This window comes from Schistocerca nitens, chromosome 2 (assembly GCF_023898315.1).
Source record: "Schistocerca nitens isolate TAMUIC-IGC-003100 chromosome 2, iqSchNite1.1, whole genome shotgun sequence".
Lineage (NCBI taxonomy): Eukaryota > Metazoa > Arthropoda > Insecta > Orthoptera > Acrididae > Schistocerca > Schistocerca nitens.
Genome location: NC_064615.1, coordinates 34,067,215 through 34,094,005, shown reverse-complemented (window position 1 = coordinate 34,094,005; position 26,791 = coordinate 34,067,215). Strand labels below are relative to the sequence as shown.

General features: G+C 39.1%; 1 protein-coding gene across 2 annotated transcripts in view; it reads left to right on the top strand.

Annotated features, from left to right (window-relative positions):
• LOC126235695 (protein CLEC16A homolog) overlaps positions 1-26,791 on the top strand; it is a 264,873-nt gene that overhangs the window by 223,703 nt on the left and 14,379 nt on the right. The gene's annotated exons all lie outside the window — the stretch shown is intronic.

The following is a 26,791-nucleotide window of genomic DNA, read 5'->3' as shown; positions in this document are numbered from 1 at the left end:
GTTAAATCAGATGAGTAGGAAAGACAGTCCTGTAATGTTACAGTACAGTATTAGTGTTGTGCTGCTTGACACAGTCACATCAGTTACTTATGTAAGCATAATGTTACAAACCGTCCCGTGAACCATGGACCTTGCCGTTGGTGGGGAGGCTTGCGTGCCTCAGCGATACAGATAACCGTACCGTAGGTGCAACCACAATGGAGGGGTATCTGTTGAGAGGCCAGACAAACGCGTGGTTCCTGAAGAGGGGCAGCAGCCTTTTCAGTAGTTGCAGGGGCAACAGTCTGGATGATTGACTGATCTGGCCTTGTAACACTAACCAAAACGGCCTTGCTGTGCTGGTACTGCAAACGGTTGAAAGCAAGGGGAAACTACAGCCGTAATTTTTCCCGAGGGCATGCAGCTTTACTGTATGGTTAATGATGATGGCGTCCTCTTGGATAAAATATTCCGGAGGTAAAATAGTCCCCCATTCGGTTCTCCAGGCGGGGACTGCTCAAGAGGACGTCGTTATCAGGAGAAAGAAAACTGGCGTTCTACGGATCGGAGCGTGGAATGTCAGATCCCTTAATTGGGCAGGTAGGTTAGAAAATTTAAAAAGGGAAATGGATAGGTTAAAGTTAGATATAGTGGGAATTAGTGAAGTTCGGTGGCAGGAGGAACAAGACTTTTGGTCAGGCGAATACAGGGTTATAAATACAAAGTCACATAGGGGTAATGCAGGAGTAGGTTTAATAATGAATAAACAAAATAGGAATGCGGGTTAGCTACTACAAACAGCATAGTGAACACATTATTGTGGCCAAGATAGACACGAAGCCCACGCCTACTACAGTAGTAGAAGTTTATATGCCAACTAGCTCTGGAGATGACGAAGAAATTGAAGAAAAGTATGATGAAATAAAAGAAATTATTCAGATAGTGAAGGGAGAAGAAAATTTAATAGTCATGGGTGACTGGAATTCGGTAGTAGGAAGAGGGAGAGAAGAAAATGTAGTAGGTGAATATTGATTGGGGGTAAGAAATGAAAGAGGAAGCCGCCTGGTAGAATTTTGTGCAGAACATAACTTAATCATAGCTAACACTTGGTTCAAGAATCATGAAAGAAGGTTGTATACATGGAAGAACCCTGGAGATACTAAAAGGTATCAGATAGATTATATAATGGTAAGACAGAGATTTAGGAACCAGGTTTTAAATTGTAAGACATTTCCAGGGGCAGATATGGACTCTGACCACAATCTATTGGTTATGAACTGTAGATTAAAACTGAAGAAACTGCAAAAAGGTGGGAATTTAAGGAGATGGGACCTGGATAAACTGACTAAACCAGAGGTTATACAGAGTTTCAGAGAGAGCATAAGGGAACAAATGGCAGGAATGGGGGAAAGAAATACAGTAGAAGAAGAATGGGTAGCTTTGAGGGATGAAGTAGTGAAGGCAGCAGAGGATCAAGTAGGTAAAAAGATGAGGGCTAGTAGAAATCCTTGGGTAACAGAAGAAATATTGAATGTAATTGATGAAAGGAGAAAATATAAAAATGCAGTAAATGAAGCAGGCAAAAAGGAATACAAACATCTCAAAAATGAGATCGACAGGAAGTGCAAAATGGCTAGGCAGGGATGGCTAGAGGATAAATGTAAGGATGTAGAGGTTTATTTCACTAGGGGTAAGATAGATACTGCCTACAGGAAAATTAAAGAGACCTTTGGAGAAAAGAGAACCACTTATATGAATGTCAAGAACTCAGATGGAAACCCAGTTCTAAGCAAAGAAGGGATAGCAGAAAGGTGGAATGAGTATATAGAGGGTCTATACAAGGGCGATGTACTTGAGGACAATATTATGGAAATGGAAGAGGATGTAGATGAAGATGAAATGGGAGATATGATACTGCGTGAAGAGTTTGACAGAGCACTGAAAGACCTGAGTCGAAACAAGGCCCCGGGAGTAGACAACATTCCATTAGAACTACTGACGGCCTTGGGAGAGCCAGTCCTGACAAAACTCTACCATCTGGTGAGCAAGATGTATGAGACAGGCGAAATACCCTCAGACTTCAAGAAGAATATAATAATCCCAATCCCGAAGAAAGCAGGTGTTGACAGATGTGAAAATTACCGAACTATCAGTTTAATAAGTCACGGCTGCAAAATACTAACACGAATTCTCTACAGACGAATGGAAAAACTAGTAGAAGCCGACCTCGGGGAAGATCAGTTTGGATTCCGTAGAAATATTGTAACACGTGAGGCAATACTGACCCCTACGGCTTATCTTAGAAGCTAGATTAAGGAAAGACAAACCTACATTTCTAGCATTTGTAGACTTAGAGAAAGCTTTTAACAATGTTGACTGGAATACTCTCTCAAATTCTGAAGGTGGCAGGGGTAAAATATAGGGAGCGAAAGGCTATTTACAATTTGTATCGAAACCAAATGGCAGTTATAAGAGTTGAGGGGCATGAAAGGGAAGCAGTGGTTGGGAAGGGAGTGAGGCAGGTTTGTAGCATCTCCCCGATGTTATTCAATCTGTATATTGAGCAAGCAGTGGAGGAAACAAAAGAAAAATTCGGAGTAGGTATTAAAATCCATGGAGAAGAAATAAAAACTTTGAGGTTCGCCGATGACATTGTAATTCTGTCAGAGACAGCAAAGGACTTGGAAGAGCAGTTGAACGGAATGGATGGTGTCTTGAAGGGAGGATATAAGATGAACATCAACAAAGGCAAAATGAGGATAATGGAATGTAGTCGAATTAAGTTGGGTGATGTTGAGGGTATTAGATTAGGAAATGAGACACTTAAAGTAGTAAAGGAGTTTTGCTATTTGGGGAGCAAAATAACTGATGATGGTCGAAGTAGAGAGGATATAAAATGTAGACTGGCAATGGGAAGGAAAGCGTTTCTGAAGAAGAGAAATTTGTTAACATCTAGTATTGATTTAAGTGTTAGGAAGTCTTTTCTGAAAGTATTTGTATGGAGTGTAGCCATGTATGGAAGTGAAACATGGACGATAAATAGTTTGGACAAGAAGAGAATAGAAGCTTTCGAAATGTGGTGCTACAGAAGAAGATTAGATGGGTAGATCACATAACTAATGAGGTGGTGTTGAATAGGATTGGGGAGAAGAGAAGTTTGTGGCACAACTTGACTAGAAGAAAGGATTGGTTGGTAGGACTTGTTCTGAGGCATCAAGGGATCACCAATTTAGTATTGGAGGGCAGCGTGGAGGGTAAAAATCATAGAGGGAGACCAAGAGATGAATATACCAAGCAGATTCAAAAGGATGTAGGTTGCAGTAGGTACTGGGAGATGAAGAAGCCTGCACAGGATAGAGTAGCATGGAAAGCTGCATCAAACCAGTCTCAGGACTGAAGACCACAACCACAACAACAACAACAATGTTAGAAAGTAATATGAGATAGAGCAAGAATGTATGGTTAGTAATAGGGAAGTCAAATAGTCAACTTCAGTTTATTAGGAAAATGTGGTTCATCTATAAAGGAGACAGAGTAAAGAACACTAGTGTAACTTGTTATTGAGTACTGTTGGAGTGTTTGGAATCCCCAGTAGTTCAGAGTACGGAGAAACATTGAAGCAATTCAGAGGTATGCTCTTAAATGTGGTACAGGTAGGATTGATCAGTATGCAAGTATTACGGAGATGTTTTTTGAGCTCAAATGGGGGTCTGTGGAGGGAAGATGACTTATTTTAGAATGATTCTAGTGCTGCCAATGTACATTTTGCGTAACGACAGTGAAAACAAGCTAAAAGAAATTAGGACTTCTACGCAAGTGCATAGACAGTATTTTTCCCATAGCGAGTGGAACAGGAAAGGGAGTGATTAGTAGTGGTACATGATACTCTCCATCATGTCCTTTATTGTGGCTTGCAGAGCTTGTATGTATAATTTAATTGGGTAGATAAAAATTCAACTTACTAAGCGACAGTGGGAGAACACATGAGTAAACATATTAAATTTCGATTTAATTGGAGGAGGGGGGGGTGGGGGTGGAATGGAAAGGGAAGGGATGGTTGATATCAGCTGCTTCAGGACTTTGTGTGGCACCAGCGGCAACATGTGAAAATGTGTGCCAGATTGGAATTCAAAGCTGGGCTCTCCTGCGTACGAGGCAGTTGCATTAACCACTGCACCCACAGGACTCAGTGTTTAGCGCAACTGTGCAGACTATCTCGGTATGCCTCACAGCCGATACACACTCTCACTGAGTGCCACTTATCTGCTCTCCCTGTCCATTTTCTCCATACTCACTGCACTGAGATTCCCACAGGAGTTCGGACATACTTGTGTGTCCACACTGAAGAAGGTGGATTCATTGCCCATCTAGGCAAGTCAGTTATATGAATGCGCGGTGTCTTTCTTTTGGACATGTCCGAAAGAGCAGACACCATGCATTCGTAAAAAAGATATTAAAGTCTGCAGGTTTTCAGAGCCAGTGGCTACATACAGATTGAGCATACAATTCTTTTCTATAAAACATTACTCTGCTTTACACAGTTTCTTTTAAATTTTTAGCAACCTGGAAATGTGTTGCAGTGTTTCAGAGTAGTATATGTTTGCTTGGTGCTACAATTAGGCTAATACTTGAAATATAAAGCACTGAGGCACAAACATATAATGTATTCCTGCATGAAATGGCCAATGAACATCTCATCACACACTTGAGCTGATGTGCCACTTTTGTATACAAACATTTGAGGGGCAAAAATGTCTGTATGTCAGTCAGTCAGTTAGTTATTTGCGTGTTCTATGGATCATAATTGTGATCTCTAACTATGAGTGGAATGAATCGGCTTACAATTATAATACATTTTCTCTCTGAAACATATGGTAATATGATGACAATTTACATGATTGTTTGAAGCACATCGGATAAGAACAGCCCCTGCTAGCAGAATTTATTAATGAGACTTTACCAAAAGGTAACTGCTGACAGAACTAACTACAAACCAAAAACACATCAAAATTTACTCTTTTGATTTTATGCAAGTAACACTCGGCAGTTTTAATACAGACAAGTTGATGATTTCAGTATTAAGCATCATACCAACAATATTTACTATTGCAGCTTAAGAAAAGCAACTGTTGGCACAACAAATGTGAGCAACCAATGCCAACAGAATTTACTATAGGAGCTTAAGAAAAACAACTGCTGGCAGAATTTAATAGAGTGATCGAATGAGCAAACACTTGTTCAGAAACAACCAACAAAGGACTATTAAAAACTATTGATATAATTAAAATTATGTGTAACACTGACATTAAGTGAGTGTTGAATTTAACTCAGAATGGCTAGTCCACAGAAATACTGGAGCAAATATATTTACTTGTACCAGACCAGCAAGGCCCTGTTAAATAATGAAATTCAAACCAAACAGTACACACTTTCATTCAGAAAATTTATTACAGAACAGACCCTCAAAATTAGGCAGACCCAAAACTCAACACTGCTAATCACGTCCTGAAATAGTACAACTGTATACAAAATTCTGTCTGTAACATTGAACCATTAGATGGTAATGGAAGCAGAACCAAAAAAATACTGAGTTTAACAGCACTAGACTAAATAGCTGGGCAGCCACAGTAGTTTCTTAATTTAACTCCATTACTACAGGTTAAGGACATCATAAAGCTTTTTCCGTTTCAACTGAACAGTTTTTTTCAGTAGAGGCATTACTTATAATACACTGGCCCGTTTTGAGGTCAATGGGTACACAAAATAAACAGACACAATTAAAAAGTCCCCTTCCAGTAACACAAGAAACACAACCAATCAATCTCAAAAATTACTTATTTTAGTAATTGTAGTGATTTATTTAGTATAATACGTATACAGAACAACTTGAGATTAAAAGAGCCACTCATAGTCGCAAGGCACAATAAACAACCTCAAATAAAATTTATTTACTACGTCACAGTAGTGACTTCATTTACGTGAGGTTTACAATTTTGAATGGGGCCCTCGAGCAGCATGATAGGACTTTTCCAAGCAGTTCCGCTAACACCACAAGATCAGTTACAGGAAACCACTAAAAACCACTTACTAAACAACCTAACATAACTAGTTCAGTGATTCTACTCTGCTTCTAACAAAATTGGGTAACCAGGACGGCAAGGAACACAGTCCACGTAACAATGTAACAACCATTAAAATGAAGAATAAATGCTCACTAGAATTTCAGAGGATCCACATATAAATCAATCACAGCCCAAATAACAGAGTCCACAATGTAACTTTCAGTAAGGAACCAACAGAAATTGATCCACAAGCGGCCCTTGTGCCCAGTGGTCAGAACCGAGCGATAGGTAACAAATATGTCACCACAGCTGAGACAGGCTTTTTCTGGATACTTAAATGCCAAGAACAAGTAAATGTCTAACTGTCCCTTCAAAATAAGTTTTCCGCTGGGTGACCTTCACTGGCCAACCAGCAACAACTGAGACTTTAAACCAGCACAGACTATCTCTTAAAATTTAACTACTACTCAAGCGTACCACCGGCCACAAAGTCACTGCCCTTGCTACACGCAGTCACTTAATAGCAACTTACTGACTGTGCCCTTAACTCAGTTACACACTGCCCACCACAGCAGTGCTTAAATCGCTCATCATCAGACAGTGACTCCCCTCTGGTGGTGCAGGCTTCATTGTAGACAAGAAAATTAAAAACATTACAGATATTGAAAGAATCTCAGACTGAATAGAAATACTTGTTTTTAAAAATAAACAAAATATATTTCAAGGAATCTATAGAGTACATGTACTAGTGCGCTTAGTCTTGTGGGGAAAGTAGGAGACCTCTATGAAGAATTACAGAAACTGATAAATGACAGAATCCCACTACAAGATGATAGTGGAGGATTAAGCAAAAGTATGCCAAAAACTGAAGAATTAATCTTCTCTATGAAACTCATGTAAGTGACACAGATAATACAATAGTGGAATTTGCAGAGGAGGACATGATTGTCCTTAACACATTCTTCCAGAAGAAAACAGATAAAAACTGGACCTGGCAATTCGCATCAGAATTTGACTATATTTTGTCAAATAACAAATGAATTAAACACAATGTGTCAGTCCTAACTCACTTACCAATGCAAATTTACTGTGGACTAGTAAAATACAGAATAAAAATTGACAGACCTTGATAAAAACTAGTCAGAAATAGGACTGGAAAGTAAATTTTGATGATTTATATAAGGATAGGGAGCAAACCAAATACAATTATTCAACAACGTAGCATTGTGGAAAATGAAGGTGTGAATTACACAAAAGGTACAGTCGTGTAACAAATGTATATAGGCAGCTAACAAAAGATGTTGCAGATAAGAGGGAGACAAATGAAATGACTATCTCAAATAGATGTTACCTATTAAAGGATAGAACAGTAAAAAGCTCAAATGATGATAGGAATGCGATAGAAATATACAGGGGGTTACAAAAAGGTATGGCCAAACTTTCAGGAAACATTCCTCACACACAAATAAAGAAAAGATCTTATGTGGACATGTGTCTGGAAATGCTTAATTTCCATGTTAGAGCTCATTTTAGTTTCGTCCATCTACACTCAATGGAGCACGTTATCATGATTTCATACGGGATACTCTACCTGTGCTGCTAGAACATGTCTCTTTACAAGTACGACACAACATGTGGTTCATGCACGATGGAGCGCCTGCACATTTCAGTCGAAGTGTTTGTACGCTTCTCAACGACAGATTCGGTGACCGATGGATTGGTAGAGGCGGACCAATTCCATGGCCTCCGCGCTCTCCTGAACTCAACCCTCTTGACTTTCATTTATGGGGGCATTTGAAAGCTCTTGTCTACGCAACCCCGGTACCAAATTTAGAGACTCTTCGTGCTCGTATTGTGGACGGCTGTGATACAATACGCCATTCTCCAGGGCTGCATCAGCGCATCAGGGATTCCATGCGACGGAGGGTGGATGCATGTATCCTCGCTAACGGAGGACATTTTGAACATTTCCTGTAACAAAGTGTTTGAAGTCACGCTGGTACGTTCTGTTGCTGTGTGTTTCCATTCCATGATTAATGTGATTTGAAGAGAAGTAATAAAATGAGCTCTAACATGGAAAGTAAGCGTTTCCAGACACATGTCCACATGACATATTTTCTTTCTTTGTGTGTGAGGAATGTTTCCTGAAAGTTTGGCCGTACCTCTTTGTAACACCCTGTATAAGGAAATGAACTTGAATAAGACATAATGATGACTGTAATGAAAATGAAATTGAGGTTGCAGCAGTGCATGTTGCTAAGTGAGTGGATAGTCATTTTGCTGTAAAATAACCACACCGTGATGTTATAAGTTTTGGTTTTATTGCTATGAAATAGTTTCAACCTAACACTCATCTTCTGGCAGAAATTCAAAAAATAGATGTTCAAGACCACATGCATTTGCCATTTTATATGATAAGTTCTGCCAGAAGGTGTCTGTTATTGAAACTGGTTGCAGAATGATAAAACAAAAACTTAAAACAGATTGGGTTGGTGTTTTACAATAAATTTTTTTAATTTTTAATTTTTTTATTTTTTTAAATGCCACACAGTGTTAAGAAGATTGATAATAGTAGAGCCAGGGAATCTTTACTGGTTTCCAAGAGATACAAAAGGCTAAAGATGTCCACATGGAAGCATTTAGCCAAAGATGGTAATGTGTAGAGAGGTCTAGAGGTGGCCTTTATGTAACAGTGAATGTTAAATGTTTAACATTCTTGTATATATGGTATGCTTGCTAAATGTGTTTAAATTAATTTACATTTTTTCATTACAGAATTTGTGCCACTGTCCCTGCCCCACCCCCACCCACCCAAGATTGCTGAAGAGTTGCCATACTCTAAGCTATGTAGTCTTCACATAAATTATATGAATATGTCTGAATGCCACTGCGAAAACAGAAACATTTTAGTTACTTAAACATGTTTGTACACAAAACTGCTGCAATAATGCAATTCAATGTCTGATATTTATTGTGGATTGTAAGCATTAATTTACTTCAAGGACATGCATTCACACTCGTACATCTGATAATTGGCTGATACTATCTTTCATTATACCATAACAGCAGTATACAGTGGCGTTTTTTCTGTGGTGTAATTGTAGTACCACTCATGCATATATGTTTTCAAGATGTTAAAATTCTAAAACAAACTGTGAAAGCCTTTGAAGCTATCTGTCCCTTAGGAAACCAGTTTTAGCAAAATAAAGTCATAGTTAATCACTGTGATTGGTTGCTATCATCACTGCATCACCTGCTAGAGAAACGATCATGAAGATGTATGTGCTCATCGGGATGAAATTAATTCTGTATGTCTTGTACATTTTTAGTTGGATGTTGTGTTAATTGAGATGTTTTTCACCTTATTATGAGTTTTATTGTCTAAAATCTCTTCAAACTACTGTTTGCACATCAGTGTCAGTGGTTGAAATGTCTGCTGCAAAACTGTATATTAGCCTTATGAATGTGGTAACATCAAATTATAGTGAAACTGAAATATTTTTGGTAGTCCCTAATTTATAGCACAGAAGTCATTTATTAACATTAGCTGAATACAGAATAAATGACACACAGCTCATGAAAATTACTGGTCTGTCAATTCTCTAGGACTACAAATGAAAATAATTTGATAGATGCAGTTTGTTATGGAGATAGATACAATTTATAGGCTAGACAGTGTTCCATTATTTAGCTGTATGATATCACAGTCTGCCGAAATAGAACTTAATGGTTCTGGGTAGAACTTGAGAACTACATGCAGGACCCAAGCAGGCCCATCAAACATGAAAATGAAGAAGAATAACCAGTGTTGTGCCAAGTCATTGTCGATACTTATGTCAGTGAAAAGGAACACTTTAGCTACCAAAAAAAAAGTGTGTCTGGGCCCATGACCACTTGGCCTTAAATTGGCCGGATGACAGCCCATTTGACCTGCCAGCCAGATGTGCTGTGTTGTTCACTGCTCGCAGCAACCTGCCAGGTGTGGTTGTTATATTGCGCATCAATATTATTGTGTCAGCTATCGATATCTCATGAGACTACAAGACATTTTAACTTAAAATTAAAATAACATTTTTTTCTTTTAAAGCTGAATGAATGGTTTACAAAATTTACAGACATACGTCTCTGTAATCGTGAGGCACTTGCTGTGCCATATTATTTGAAAAGGGATAGTTTGCTAGATATAAAATATAAGGCAATCAAAAATAGGGCACAAGTTTTGGACACCATAAAGGCCTTCAGTTTTGTTGTTCTCTGTATTCTGTCCTTTTTTTCTTTTATAACTTGAAAATATTGCTTTCAGTTGTATTCTTTCTCATAAAGACTTTTCCTCCAGTATTTCTCTGTTGTTATTGTAATATTCTTAATTATGCATTCATGTTGCATGTTATTTCAAAAGTATTGTTGTTTCATTGATATTGCATGGTATGATGTGAACCAGAAAAACCAGCTTTGCATGGAATGTTTGTGCTTGTTGGGTTATACAAAACTAACTTTTGTTGAAGTCTGAAAAAGAAAGTCCAAATGAATGCATTAATTAATATCTTAAAAAACAAAGTATAGGTGAGTACAACTTTGCTTTAGCATTTTTATGTAGTTGTCTACAAAAATTATTGTGTAAGTTACTTGAAACCTTATACTATCATTCTACATTATTCCGATTGGTTAAGAAGAGGTTGCATAGGTATTTGAAGTTTCAGTGTTAGTTTGATGTAATTTAGTTTAGATTGTGCCTACATTAATCAGTGGTTCAAAGCAATGTTCTTTGCATGTTAGCAGGATTTGTTTCTGTTGTCACGTATATCAGACTTAGGGATTGGTGGGCATTCTTTCTATAGTTCTTGTCACGTACACCATTGCCCAGTAATGTGTTTTTTGTTTTTTTTCCCCCCAGAGATGTTTGTCATTGTGTGCAAGATTGCACATGTTACACAGCAGCAACTCTGGCATCTTCATCTCTCTCTTAATGTTCATATTCATTGAAACAAATACTACTACAACTTAACTACAACTAAAGCACTTCTGGTGAAAACTGACTACACCTAGACTTTTTTTTCATATTGAGGTCAGTGTGTTGTAAACTACCAAAGCTTGGAAATGAAGCTGAGGAACAGTTATTCTTTCTTAGGAAGAGGAGGTATTTTTTGGGGTATAATATTACTTGGAGCAATATATTATCACTCTCAGTGGTTGGTGTTTCCTAGATGAGAAAAATTATATTTGCTTTTGCTTTACAAAGGAAGAACAGCAGAATTATTCACACTTACAAGCTAGCATCATACACTTCTGCCTAGATGTCAGTGGTGATGTGTTGTGACATGTACTGAATTACACACCAAAATCATTGGGCAGCCAACGTGAACCATGACCAAAGTCCATGTAGACCAGTTGCAGGTGCTTCCAGGTGCATTTCACTTGATGGCCGGCCACATGTCATTGATGGGATTGAGGCCAGACGATGTGTACAAGGGGGCAGGGAATACAAACTCTCTCATGTGTTGAGTGTTACTTAATCCATTATGACAGAGTATGGGAGTTAAGGGGAAGTGAAGTGTATTGTTGAAGGTACAAGTTGCATACAGTGGTCAGTAGGCAAACGAACAGATGCACTTAATTCCGCAACAGGATCTTGAATATCCAACGTTGAAAGACAATGGCAGACACATCAAGGCCCTCTATTTCAGCCCATGTAACATCTTCCTACACAAAAATATCTCCACCATTTACCTGAACAGTGCCCTGTTGGCAAGTGGGATGCTTCACTGGAACTAGTTAGTGATATGCTCATAACCTAGAATTGGCACATTCCAATGTGCACCACGACTCATCAGTCCAGGTGACCTTTTTCCACCCTTAAAATATTCAGTGGTGATATTCCCACACCATGCTAACATTCGTGTTCTCTCATATTTAAGCCCAACATTGAATTAGTGGGTTACTTGTTGTACTGCGGCTCAGCTATCTGATGCTAAAATCTGTTATAGTCAGTAGGTATCTCTGTTGTCAACACATTGTTATACACAGGAGTTGACTCAGAGTGTGGCAATTTTCCTCAAATTAAGGGACTCCTGGTACTCCCTTCACATGGTGACATGTAAAAATACTGCTTATATCCACACCCAAGGGTGTGGAGTTCCCGTGGATTGGGCATTTATGACCTGTGTGATCACATTTGCATATGAAATGCGCATATGGCATATTTTGGCCTGGAGTACCGTTTCGGGGAGTTCAGTCACCTGGTGCGAGTCTTTTTATTTTACCAGACCTCGGAGAATTGCATGCCGATAATGATGAAATCGTGATGAGGGCCACAGAACACCCAGTCTCCAAGCATAGAAAATCTCTGAGCCAGGCATCCAACCACCCTGATCGCTCGGCTACGGATGCGGACACGTGTGCTGATGTCCTGGATATTTCTTTTATGACACTCGACATACTAGTAATAAATGTCTGATTTAACTTTCTCTTGAATTTGTAGAGATTCTCATTTTCTTGTTTCGTGTCCGATGATGACTTATTCGAGATCTTCAACTGGAGTGCAGAACCTCAGTCTCAGCTGTTGACAAGGTGACAAAGGCAACATGGAAATTATTTTTGTCTTCACATTTATAATGAAACTAACTTTCATTCTTAACAATAAGTAAATTTAAGGAGTACTTGGAAGCGAGTGTCTGGCTTCCAAGGTTCCTGAAGACGCCTCGGGAAGATTTGAAATTATCTACTTTAATCTGTGTTCTTAATGTCTTCTTTTACTGAATAAATGATTCAGCTACTTTTATTACATTGTCCCAGAATGTAATTCCTCAAGGCAAGAGAAACTGAATGTATGCAAAATTAGTTCCCACTGTTTAGTTTTTTCTGAGAAGTTTGTGTTTAAGTGTCATACTTTTCTCCATAGCAATTAACTGGTAAGAGGACAAGTGCTGTTTTTCTGTGAGTGATTTTATATTTGTTTGTCCTAGTTCCAGCCTTTTTACTGATAATTATCAACTAAAAATGACATAAGGTAAACTGGAGAGCTGGTCAGAAATGACATATTTTATGTTCTGCCCGTGAGAAATGTGTGGGTTGTTGTTGTCTTCAGTCTGAAGATTGGTGTGATGCAGCTCTCAATGCTAGTCCATCCTGTGCAAGGCTCTTCATCTCTCGATAACTGCTACATGCTACATCCATTTAAACATGTTTACTGTATTCAAGCCTTGTCTCCTTCAACTGTTTTTACCCCCCATACTTCATTACATTGTTAAATTGACAACCCTTTGATGCCTCAGGATGTGTTCTGTTAACAACCCCTTCTTTTAGTTAAGTTGTGCCATAAATTTCTTATTTCCCCAGTATGATTCAATACCTTCTCATTTGTTGTTTGATCTACCCATATAATCTTCAGCATTCTTCTATAGCACCACATTTCAAAAGATTCTGTCTTCTTCTTGTCAGAATTGCCTATCATCAATGTTGCACTTTCAAACAAGGCTACACTCCAGACAAAAACCTTGAGGAAAGACTTTCTAACACTTAAATTTCTTTTACATGTTAACAAATTCCTCTTTTTTGCTTTTCTTGCTATTGCCAGTCTGTATTTATTATCCTTTCTTCCTTTGCCATCATCCATTATTGTGCTTTCCACATAACAAAACTCATCTACTAAATTTACTGTCTCATTTCCTAACCTGATTCCCTCACCCTGATTTACTTTGACTTCATTACATTACAATAGTTTTAATTTTAATGGTGATCACCTTGTAATGTTTTTGCAAGACACTATCAGTTCCTTTTAGTGCTCTTCCAAGCCCTTAGCCATCCATGTCAGAAATACAATGTCATTGGCAAACCGTCAAGTTTTTATTTGTTCGCCTTGAACTTTAATTCCCTTTCCAAATTTCAATTTTTTTCCCCCCACAGCTTGCTCACTGTAGAGATTGAACATTTCAGACTAAGTCTACCACCCTGTCTCACTATCACAAATTAGTTTTGCTTTTATGTCCTTTTTGCTTTTATGTCCTTCAGCTAACTGTGGTCTGGTTTCTCTAGAAGTTGCAGATAACCGTCTTGGTCCCTGTGTTTTATCCCTTGTACCGTTAGCTTTTCAAAGAGTGTACTCCAGTGTACAATGTCGACTTTGCCTTTCATCATCCTACCTTCTGGAATAAGTTGTAGAACCAATATTGCCTCACAAATTCCTACACTCCTCTGGAACCCAAACTAACTTTCACCAAGGTCAGCATCTATCTGTTTTTCTGTTCTTGCATAAGTAATTTGATTTTTTGGTAGTATTCACACCTGTCAGACCTGCCTTCCACGGAATTGGAATTATTACATTCTTCCTGAAATATGAGGTATTTTGTGTGTCTCACATAACTTGCACACCAAATGAAATAATTTTGTCATGGCTGGCTCTCTCTCCCAATAATAAATTTTAAAGTGGTAGTAATATCACAACACAATAGTGTTATCTAGTGGTTGCTTGCAAGAACTGGAATGGTGATCCACACATCAATTTGTTGAAAGGACCATTGGTCAGGAGGAGAATTAGTAGCTGTGGATGCAATACAACAAGCTACACCAGGTGAAACCAACTACAAAGCCATGGTACCATGGTATACTTCATGGCATTCATCCTAAAGGAAAACTGCCAGCATAAACATGATTAAGAACTCGTGCTGCCCAACTCTGAGGAGCACCCCCAGCTTGTCTTGCTTGTAGCTGACAGCAGTTTGCTTTGATAATGATGTGAATGGTTGATTGGTCATGGTTTAGTCAGTGATCAACCAGCTGTGTCTTCTTGAGTGACTTTTTACGGTGTTACTGTCTGATGAAACCCCTTTTAAAATAAGTTTTGACAGTGTCTTAGGTTTTTATGTTTTATTTTCATCACTGTAAGATCTGTGAACAGAATGTGTGTGTGTGTGTGTGTGTGTGTGTGTGTGTGTGTGTGTGTTTAGCGACTTTTACAAGTTTATAAAAAATATTTAAATATTTTACTATCTTAACCATACCTGTCTTGTAATGAAAACAGCACAGGTGCTAATGGTGTAGTTGGCATGTTCCCTAAACACATGATTACGATATGAGCACATGACATATGCTTCTAAACGCAAAAGATGCAGAATGGAGTATATTGGTTAATTGACTCCATTTAACTAATTGATCAGTTACACCCTAAGGAATCTTTTTATATAGTACTTCATTTGGCTGTTATCGTGTATTTTTTATGTTAGCAGGTCATTTTCATTTGTCAGAAAAGGTCATTATTGTTTATGTAAAACTACATAATGACTGTCTGTGAGATTAAGACATATACTATTTGCTATGAATCAGCTGTAGGTCTGTTTTGCTACCATACGGGTTGTGTATTGTATGATAGGGTTTGGGTCCTTGTTTAGTATCATGTGTCATCGCCAATTGCTGCAGTTTTTTAGCTGTCATTTTAAGTAACTGGGAAGTTTGTTGTTTATGTTAAGAACAAGTGTGTACCTGGCTTTGAAGCTTTTAGAGCTGTACATCTTGTTCACTTGTTCTAAATTTAGGTTTATTCTTTTGGTGTAGTTTTTCAGTATGGCATTCTGTTTCATCTTGTGATGTTATACAGACTACCTTCACAAAAAAGGAACACCCTAAAATTTTAGTTTAATAAATCAGTTACATTGTAAGTGAGTGTTACTATCACTTCAGCCCAAATATTCACCTTAGCAGAAAATGTACTACTTCTACAGTTCACTATAAAAGTGGCAGTATGCACATGAGTTAAAATTACTTACCACTTGCTTGACAGAGTGGCACTAAAACAGAAATGTGGCAACACAATAACAATTAATCAATAACCATTATTAATAGTAATGATACTAAACTTTACTTAACTTTGGTAGTAGTTTGATGTGTGACACTTGATGTCTTATTCTTAATAAAATGAAATCTGAAAAACTTGGTGATCTCTTGGCAACCTATGATATTGTCATTATGACAGAAAGTACTACGTAGACACTCATAGCTGGCAGTATCTATTGGTCCATAAAGAGCGACTGCCGAGTGGTAGCTGTAGTCTTCTGGACAAAAATCGCAAAACTGTACCCCATAGAATAATTGCAGGAAATGGTGGCACATTAGAACTGTAGAACTGCAGGAACTGTAGAACTATGGGAACTGAGGAAGTGTTAGTTGCTCATTGTATTTTGTGCCAGTTGGTGGAAGGATCACCGTCTCCACCAGTGTTCGGCAAAGCAAAGCAAAGCAGTCCACTGTTGACGTTGCTCTCTCTGGCAACACTATTTATGGCCTAATATGACACCCTGATGGACATGGCAGAGAAGCAGAAAGGTAGTTCTAGTTGACGAGTGCCATATGGAGGCAGCTGCTCAAAATTGCCTGTGTGGCGGCTGCAATTAATGGGATTGCTGTGTATCTCCTTCCATGTACACGGTATCCCTCCCCTGGGAGGGGGGACTATTAAAGCAGGCTGGCTTATTAGCATCCTGCTTTCTTGCTCACCAGCTTGTATTGTTGTTGGGTACATCCATGTTTCCCCTGACTCCAGCCTCCCTCTGGCATTCACCTGCGATACTATAGGGAAGCCACAGTGAAAGGCGGCCAGTGAAGAGTTTGCCATTTCGACATCCATAGGCTACATGTCTTCCGATTTTGTACAAGGAGTTTTGCCCATGTTCATGTGAGTGCTGTGCAGCCTGATTTGGTTTTTATGACATGTTTCTACTTCACTTTAAACATCGAATTGCCTAGCTGCTTTTTGACTATGATTCGTACGCATATATTTTTCTCATCTTTGTTCATTGAAATGAGTACCGGATCATCAAATTTAAAATGTTGTTGTTGCAACTGTCAATGCAGCTTCGCCTGTGGAGCACGAGTGGCTTTAAAATTGATATTATTGTTTGTTGCAGACTTCTGTGGAGTTGCTTATCTCGAGATTGTGCATTGTGTGGACTGGCTCTGTATTCAAGAGAGGAAGCTCAATAAGGCTTATGTCTATATTATATTGTTGAACCGCCTTCATCATGTGTGACTTGAAAGTTTGTATTGATCTTTCAGCAAGTTCATTGGCTCCAGGATGTAACGCTGCAGTCTTGAAGTGTTAATTGCTGTTGGTTTCATAAAATAGTTAAAATTTCCGAGAAGAAAGTTGTGTCTCATTGTCAGCGACATTGTGCCACAAATGTTATTTATTGATTCTTCCGTAACTTCTTGATAGAACAATTCCATATTGAGGGTTGAATAACACTTAGGCAGTTTTTTGTTCTACTGATTTTTATTTGTATGAACTTGTTTTCAGCTTATTAGGTCATCTTCAGATAACTACTGGCTATTGTTTACTAGGAACTTGTGTTCTTACGAACCAAACATTCTGGACTAAGATACAACACACTTACATACTATCTTTAGTTGTGGTATTGTCTTTGGAATTGTCAAACTGGTCTTTTGACTTTTTGTTCTGTAAAACTGTTCTTTAACATAATAAATTAATTTCAAGTGCCTCTAGTAGGCTGAGTTTTCTGCCTTTGTTGGCTATATGTAGCACTTCTGTGTGTGTTAGATATTTGATCCTCCTTTGAGCACATGGTCAGCAAAGGTGGAGTCTGATTTATTTAATCTCCAGCTGTGTTCATGTTCAGTCAGCCTTGTTGATTTGGCGCAGCCCATATGACCAATGTACAGTTTATTGCAGTCAGTGCAGGTTTTTTTGTAGACCCCACTGTTGTTTATTTCATCTGTTTTGTCCTTGCTGTTGAATAGGAGATTAGCTGTAGTACGCCTTACATAAAATGATGTTTTATAGTTTTGGGATTTCAGTGTTTTGGCTAGTTTGTCTGATAGCTTACCTGGATATGGAATAGTGCACCAGTTGGTTTTTGGCGTAGCTGTTATTGCAGAGGGGGCATAAATGTAGGGCAAGAGTTTCCATCTTCGTTTATTGTGCAGGATTTTGTCAACTAATTCAGGGTTATGGCCATTGTTATATGCAATATATTTAATGGTGTTTACTTCTGTTTGGAAATTCTGTTTTGACCGTGATATGGATGTGAGGCGATGCACCATGGAATGAAAGTTGCATGTTCGTGTGTTATTGGATGTTGTGAACACGAGGGTATTACTGTGTCTAATGTTGTGGATTATCTGTAATTTTTTTTCTAAATAATTCTAATTGTTGTCGTACATAGTACTGACAAACCATAAAATGTGATTTATTATGTTAAAGAACAGTTTTACAGAACAAAAAGTCAAAGGACCTGTTTGCCAATTCGAAAGACAATACCACAACTAAAGATCGTATTTAAGTGCTTGTATCTTAGTCCAGAATGTTTGGTTCATAAGAACACAAGTTCCTTGTAAACAATAGCTAGTAGTTATCTGAAGATAGCCTAATAAGCTGAAAACTAGTTCATACAAATAAAAATCAGTAGAACAAAAAAACTGCCTAAGTGTTATTCAAACCTCAGTACCACAAATGGAAATTTGGAGAAGGTATTGATGAGGATGATACAAAAAATGGTCCTACAAAATCAGTATGCAACCGTGTCCATGGTTATGATGGCTGTGGCCACAGAAAATCTTGTTGAGGCTGTGCGGACTGGTGTTCTTGACACAAGTGGCAATTAGCCAGCATCATTTCAATGTCTTTTTCAATATTTTTCCAGTAGCAATTCTACCTGGAAGTGTGTTTTGTATGAACCATGCCCCAATTGCATTGATGTAGCATCTGTAGTAACGCAGATTTAAACGCTGCAGGAATAACCACTTGTGTCTTGCCCGATTCTGAATGTACTAGAATGACACATTTGTACCACCCAGCCATGATGATATTGCACTTGACCTCCCAAGCCATATTGGAAGCACACAATGACCTGAGGGTAAACAGGTACAGTGGTGACTATGGAAAGTGCATTGCACTGTGAAGGATTTCAAGACACTTGTGCATATATTATCAAGTGGTTCAGCATGTCTTCATAAAATTTCATGATAAAAACCCATGAAAAGCCAACTGAAGCGCCATCACTCCCAGGTGGGCTCAATATTGTGGTCGACTGTTACGCTGTAGGTGCATGTCTCATATCCCAGTAAGATTTAATTTCTGGCTTATTAAGCAACCTCTTATCATTAGGCTGCTCCATTTGAATATACTGTTTCATCTTAAGACAAAACAGGATCTTTAGACACAAGTTTTGCAATTAAGTTTGAGTTTACTCAAAAATTTTCCATAGTATCTTAGCTAATGATACTTACTGAAGAACAAACATCAGCTGATGAATCAAAATTTTTGTCTTGGCTTATTGGCAGACTTGAAAATTAATCTGCTTTCACGCGTTGTACTGTGGACCTGAATATAATTTCTTAGTCATAATTAGACAGAAGTACCCAGGGCTGCAAAAATTATGCGTTTATGTAGGAACAGTATTGTTTGGCTCAAAGATAATCACTGAAGGATTGTGGTCAATGAGGGGGATATATTTATGCCTGTAAATGTAATCGTGGAATTTCTGGACTGCAAATATAATCACGAGAGCTGCCGCCTCAGTCTGACTACAGTTTCTTTGTACCCTTATCAGAGTCTTTGTTTGTGTCCTAAGTATTGCACTTTATATTCAAAGAAGATGCACTTGTCTTTGTTGCATTTCAAATTTCCCACCTGAAGAATTTTGAAAACAGATTCCAAATTCTGTAAGAGTTCCTGGAGCAGTTGTGCCTGAAGCACTTATGTCATTAAGGTAGTTCATATTGCTTTCGGAGCTTTTTGAATTAATTGTTCTAAATACCAGTGGAACAGACTCAGTGCTCTGTGTATTCCAAAGGGTAACCTTTTGCAACGGTATAGACCAAATGGAGTATTTATCGTCATAAATCTGTGTGTCTTCATTCAAAGTGATTTGCAAACATGCTTATTTATGATCAATCTTCACAAAGTTCACACTGCCAACTAGTTTTGACATAGATTCATGTGGCTTGGGAATAGGATATGAGTAAATAATGGATTCAGCATTAACCATTGTTTTAAAATTCTTCATAGATGCCTAGTGAGCCATTTGGTTTCTGTACAGCTACAATCAGTGTCACCTGTTCACCACTGGCTATGGATCTGTAATCTTATTCTGTTAAAGGTGGCCAAGTTCTGGCAGTACGTTATCTTTTAAAGCTACAAAATTTTAGTTTAGTTATGTTACTAAATGTTGCCACCCATTCAACCCAAACATTCACATGGCAGATAACATATTTCACTAGTTCACTAGAAAGGTGGCAGTATGCATGTAAGTTAAAAATCTATGTAACACTTACTAAACAGGGTGGCACTGAAACAGAAATATGGCAACACAGTAAGAATTAATCAATAACATTTATTAATAGTGATGGTACAGAACATTACTTACTTTTGATAACAGTTTAATGTGTTACTCTTGGCGTCTGTAGCTAAAACAGTGAAATCTAAGTAACTTTGTAGTCTCTTGGCAATATTGCGATATTATCACTATGACTGAAAATATTATGCAGACACACATAGTTGATGGTCTTTATTGCTCCATAAAAAGTGACAACTAAGTCAGAACTGTAGTCTTCTGAATGGAACTCGTGAAACTGTGCTTTGTAGCATAATTGCAGGGAATGCTGGCAGTATCATAACTGCAGGAGCTGAAGGTCTCAGTGGTGCATCTTTTTTTGTGCCTCTTGGCAGAAGGATCTCCATCCCCATCAATACTAGGAAAAAGCAACGTAGTCCACATTTGACAGTGCTCTCTGTAGTGGGTGCCAACACAATTTGCACATGAGTACCATGTGCTGATGAATGTGGCATGGAAGCAGAAAGATAGTCCCAGGTGTCTAGCGCCATCTCTTTAAAACTGAGAAGGCTCCTGGCAAGTAATACTATGCAGACTGAATTTTCCTCAACTAACAATATTTCTTATGTAGCAGCTGGTAACAATCTGTTTAAAGTGGTGGTGCATGTGTATACCTTGTAAATAAGGTGTGGAAGTCCTTGATGGAATATAATATTCCAGCAAGTCATTTTATGTGGGTGTGACTACCAACCAGAAGGGGAATTTTTCCTGCGTATGACCTTTTAGATTCTCTGTCAACTGTCAACTCACCAAAAAGAGAAACAGTGTGAATAACTCAATTAATAATGCTGTCATTTATTTGAACTGTGTGCATTATTTGCTAGTTTACATTTGCCGAAGCTCCATTAACGTCCTCAGTTAAGCCACTTGTTAGCACCTTAATTATTCACCAAGTTTGACGCAACTTACTAGTAGTGTGCTTAAGTTTATTTTACTTCTCATTCATTAGTTAGCAGCATTTGCCAAATTGTTATGATCTTATTTCTATAACATTACAAATGTAGAAAGAAAAGCATTACTTGATGGCAGATGTGTTGAAATGAAGAAGTAATATTGATTTTATAATGTAATGTATGCTGTTTTCATTTGAGAATGGCTGTAAATGTTTTCTCTTATTATGAGTAAAGTGAGGCACTAGACCTCTTGAACGTTTTGTATAACACGAATAAAAAGGCAGTACCGACAAAAAGACTTGAAGATTCTAAAATTAAACACTTACTTTGGATGTGCGCACATGCTACTCACTTAAATAGGCCTTTCTCAGTTAAAATTATTAATGGGTCAGAACTATGTATTCTACAGCCAGTGGTTTACCAGCTAATCTATTTGAACACACCTCAGTGTCTCATGAATTGATTAAAGACTGCAGCATCCCAGAATGAGGGACCTTTACTAAGTAATGCAACACATTTTTTTCTGAAAGAAGGTTGGTTTTATTTGGGAATCCAATTCACCATATTATTCCCTGTTCTTTTGGCTACAAAATCCCATTTTTCAACAAAATCTCCATTCAACGCGATGGCCTTATGCCACCTTACTGGGAGAGCTTGTATGCCTGCTGGTACCACTCCCCTACTGGTTGATGTCAGAGCCAACATCTTGCTGCATCAATAACATCCCTGTCATCCATGTACTGCTTCCCGTGGTGTGCGTCTTTCATTGGGCCAAACAGATGGAAGTCAGAACGTGTGAGATCCGAGCTGTGAGGTGTATCCCGGCAGGCACACACACCTTTGAGTTCCCCAACTGGTGGACGAGTGTGTCAGCACAACCAGCAGAGAGGTCCAGTTGTGCAGCGAGTGTTTGATTGTGACCCATCAATCACCTCAAAAGAGAGTGTCTCCACATCCTAACACTGCAGGAGTCACAACTGTTTGGGGCTGGCCAGCACATGGGAGATTGGACAGGTTTGCATGACCTTGATGGCAGACGCCTCATCCAATGACTCACCATGCGTTTGTTCACTGTCAGGTCTCCGTAGTCATTGTGCTAGTGCATGTGAATATTTATGATGCTCTGGTTTTTACCAAAAGAAACTCATTGACAGCTCTCTGCTTGAAACTCACCTCCATTACACACACAATTTTGAAGACTGTGTAGCACTGCCACATATTGGAACTTCATGAAACTTTATGGACTGAAGTAGGAATATTCCATGATGTCCTTTAACAAATCCCGCATTTTTCAACTGAAATTGCCCAAGAACAAAAAATGTGTGACATTACTTATTGTAAACCCCCTGTATCTCTCCTGTGCTGACACGAAGTTTTAATCTGTCAAGAAAATTCATTTGAGTGATTTCTGCAGAGTGAAAGTTTGATTATTTGGCTGTGGCTTAGCTATTATGTGCCACATTCTGTACTGCATTGGTGCTACTTCTGTGATGTTTGGAGTAGTGTTTCTGTGAATGTTGAAAAGTTGGAGTGGTGTCTATAATGGTGGGCTACAGCTTCCATTAGGCATATTCAGATGGCTCATGAAAATCAGAAATGTGAGTTAACATAAAATTGCCAAGGAATTAAATGTACATCGACAGACAAGACAGTTTGCAAAGGGAAGAATAAATTGTCTTGGAAATTTGGCTTAAGAAAGTATAGTCATGTGAATAATTAAAACATCAAAAGAGAAAACTGGTGTTTATGTAACTGTTGGAAACTTGTTGCTCTGACAGATTGAGACTGTCAAATACATGAAAACATTGGGGAATGCACAAGATTATTGACTTGAATAAAAAATGGGTTGAAGGGAAACAGTGTATCAGTTAAGTGAGGCAGTAGGTATGGAAGGAAATCAAACTGAGGATGGCCAGAAATATAAATATTTGAAGTGAGCAGATAACAAGAAATGTAGCTCTTTGGTCATGTTTATCAGAAGATCAGAGCAAATTATTTGGGACACCACCTCTTAATGCTCACTGATAAATGATTCAATGACTCTGATGTTGACAACTTATAGGCTGGTTAATTATGAGGAGAAATCATTGTAGGCTGCTAAAAACAGAAATTGGATGATGTGTTAATATGACATTCTATCACTACTAGAATGATTGACTAACTTTCTGATAAGTTCCATACGTAAAATAAGGGAAAGGCAACCATTCACCTACAGTGGACTGATCTGTGGAGCATAGAAACACTTAACAGAAAACAGTATTCACACTATATTTTGAGCTATTACTCTTTTTCTATTAAAAATACACTATTTGCACACAGAACCACACAGATACCCAAATGTACCCTCCTGCAACCATCGTGAGACTGATCTGATTATCTGTTATTGAAAGTGGTTGCCTGGGCTGATGGAGGTTGGTAGGGATGAACAAACAAGACAAGGAGGGGGTAGCAGGACAGAGGTAGCAGGACAGAGTGAGGTTAGTCTTTTGACAAATGACCTGTGGCTGCACAACAGGACGATAGGAGTTCAGAGGGTAGAGCATATAAGAGATACAGAGTGAGGGTGAGGTGGAAGGGGGAGAGGGAGGCAGAAAAAGAGAGCAAGGTGGGTATGAAGAGGGGCGGGAGCTGCCTGTTTGGCAACAATATGATCAAGTTCACAGTGCCACAGTTTGGTGGTTACCATGCATGTGAGTAGATTGTTGGTTAATTGTCATGACCACATAGAATGCTGTGCAGTATTTGCAGCAGATGTGATATATAAAGTGGCTGCTGTTTTCTCCCTGCCTTTCATTGGGTAGGAAACACCTGCGACTGGACTGCAGTCTGCAGTAGGATGTGATTTTGGGGGAGTGGGGGGGGGGGGGGGTTGTCAGTTATGGGACACATCTTGCAGTTTCACCAACCACAAGAGAATGAACCAGGGGTACCGGATTAGGGATTAGAAGAGGGATAGACAACGATATTCTGTAGGTTGAGTGGTGGCAGAACACAATTTTTGGTGATGTGAGTAGGATTTTGGGTAGGATATCCCTCATCTTGGGGCACAGTGAGAGGTGGTCAAAGCCCTGTTGAAGAATGTCACTGAGCTTTTCAAAGCGAGGGTGACAGTGTGTGACTAGAGAAGTGCTTGCCAGTGGCTGGTTCACAGATTTACTAGTGTCAAAGGAGGAGATAGTATGGGAGATCTATTTATGGGTGAGCTGTGTAGAATATTTTCAGTCAACAAAGGTTCTGATGAGGCTATAAGTGTATTGTGACAACTCCTGCTTTCCACTGCAGATATGGCACCCATGGGTGGTTAGGCTGTAAAGAAGACTTTTTATGTCTAGCAGTGACAGCTGTCAAAGTGGAGGTAGTGTTGATGGGTGGTGTTCTTCCTATGAACAGAAGTATTTATGGAGGAATCTGAGATGTGGAGATTGACATTTAGGGGGGTGGCCCATTGAGACAACAAAGATCAGTGGAAATGGATTTGAGAGTAGGAGTAAGGTTATGGAGGAAAGAGTGAAGATGGTCCATGCCATGAATCCAGATCTTGAAAATGTCATCAATAAATCTGGACTAGACAGGTGGTTTTAGATTTTGACTGTATAGGTATCATTCCTTCAGATGACCCATAATTAATTTGGCATGGGATAATTTCATGCAAGTACTCATGGAGTACCAAAGATTTGCTTATAGACTTGTCCTTTGAAAGTAAATAATGGAGAGTCAGTATGTTGCTTGCTAGGAGGATTAGGAAAGAGGTAGCTGATTTGGAATCAGGAAGACGTTGTTACAAGAGAATTGTGGAAAAAGACTGGCACCGAAGGAAGTGAGTAGCTCTTGAACGTAAGATGAGGGCTTACGGATAGTAGTTTGCAAGTGTTGTTGCTGTGGTAGGATTGTACCCAGCCACAGATCAGTATGGATACCTGGGAGGGAGGGGGGGCATGGCTTTTGGTTGTGGAGTTTGGGGAGTAGGTAAAAGGAAGAGTGCAGGGGATTGCTGGTGTGAGGAGGGAGATGAATTCAGCTAACAGGTTTTGGAATGGACCTAAGGCCTTCGGGAGCTGCTGGAGGTAATTTTGGAATTCTGGGATGGGATCACGGTCGTTGGAAATTTGGCGGAGACCTTCATCCTGTGGTGGAGACTTTGCCTGCAGGGATTGGTTGTCAGGTTATGGATAGCTTTGTGTTCAGTAGGACTGATGTTGGACTGACTGGGAAGGGACCATCTTTTCTTTCTTGTGCTTTGCAGTGGAAACATTTCTTCACCATGCCAACCTCCCTCCAACCATAATCCTCTTATTCTTCCATCCAGACGTCCCCTGGCACTCTTTCAAGAATTCTTCACTTGTAATCTGCTCTCACTGTCCTTTCCTAAATCCATCCACACTGAGTCCAACATCACTTCTATGACACACTTATGTGCGGGTCATCTGAAGGAATCCTTCCTATCCAGTTAACTAAAACTCCGTGTATGGTTCAGATTCATTGATGACATTTTCATGATCTAGATGCATGGCAAGGACAACCTTTGTTTGCTCTTCCTCCATGTCTTTTCCCAAACTCCCAAATCCTTTTCACCTGGGCCTTCTCAACTCTACAAATCACATTCCTAAATGTCGACCTACACCTCTCAGATCACTCCTTAAATACTTCTGTTCGTATCAGGCGCACCAACCCTCAACACTACCTCCACTTTGACAGCAGTCACTTGTTCCACATAAAAAAAATCTCATCACCCATATCTGCAGTGGTAAGCAGAAGTTGTCAAAATGTACTGATAGCCTCATCAGAACCTTTATTGACTGAAAATATTTTATCGAGTTCACCCAATTACAGATCTCCCATGCTATCTCCTCCTCTGACATTAGTAGATCTGCCAACCAACCACTGACCAGTACTCCTCTGGTCACACAGTATCATCCTGGCTTTGAAAGCTCAACCACATTCTACATCAAGGCTTTGACTAACTCGTAATTGTGCCCTGAGATGAGGGATATCCAACCCAAATTCCTACCCTATCACTCAAAGTAGTGTTCTGTACCCATCCATCCTACAGAATATCTGTATCCATCCCTGTTCCAACCCTACTCCCAATCCTGCACCCTATGAGTCATTCCCTTGTGATCAGCTCAGTTGCAAGAGCTATCCCATACAGCCCAATCACCACCTACCACAGTTCAGTCACAGGTATTTCCTACCCAATAAAAGCCAGGAGCACATGTTAAATCAGCCATGTTTTATATCACCTCTGCTGCAAATACTTCATAGCTTTTTATCGGGCATGACAAGTAATCAAGACTCTGCTCGCATAAATGGCAACCTCCAAACTGTGGCAAACTGCAAACTTGACCAACCTGTAGCCGAACATGCGTTACATAACAGCAGAAATGATTTCATGTCTGCTTCGCTACAGGGTCCTTTAGGATAGCCCCTTCTAGTATCTCTGTTGCAATTACTGCACAGCTTCCTATGCGGGCATGACAAGTAATCAAAAGTCTACAAACATGAGTGACCACCCCCAGAC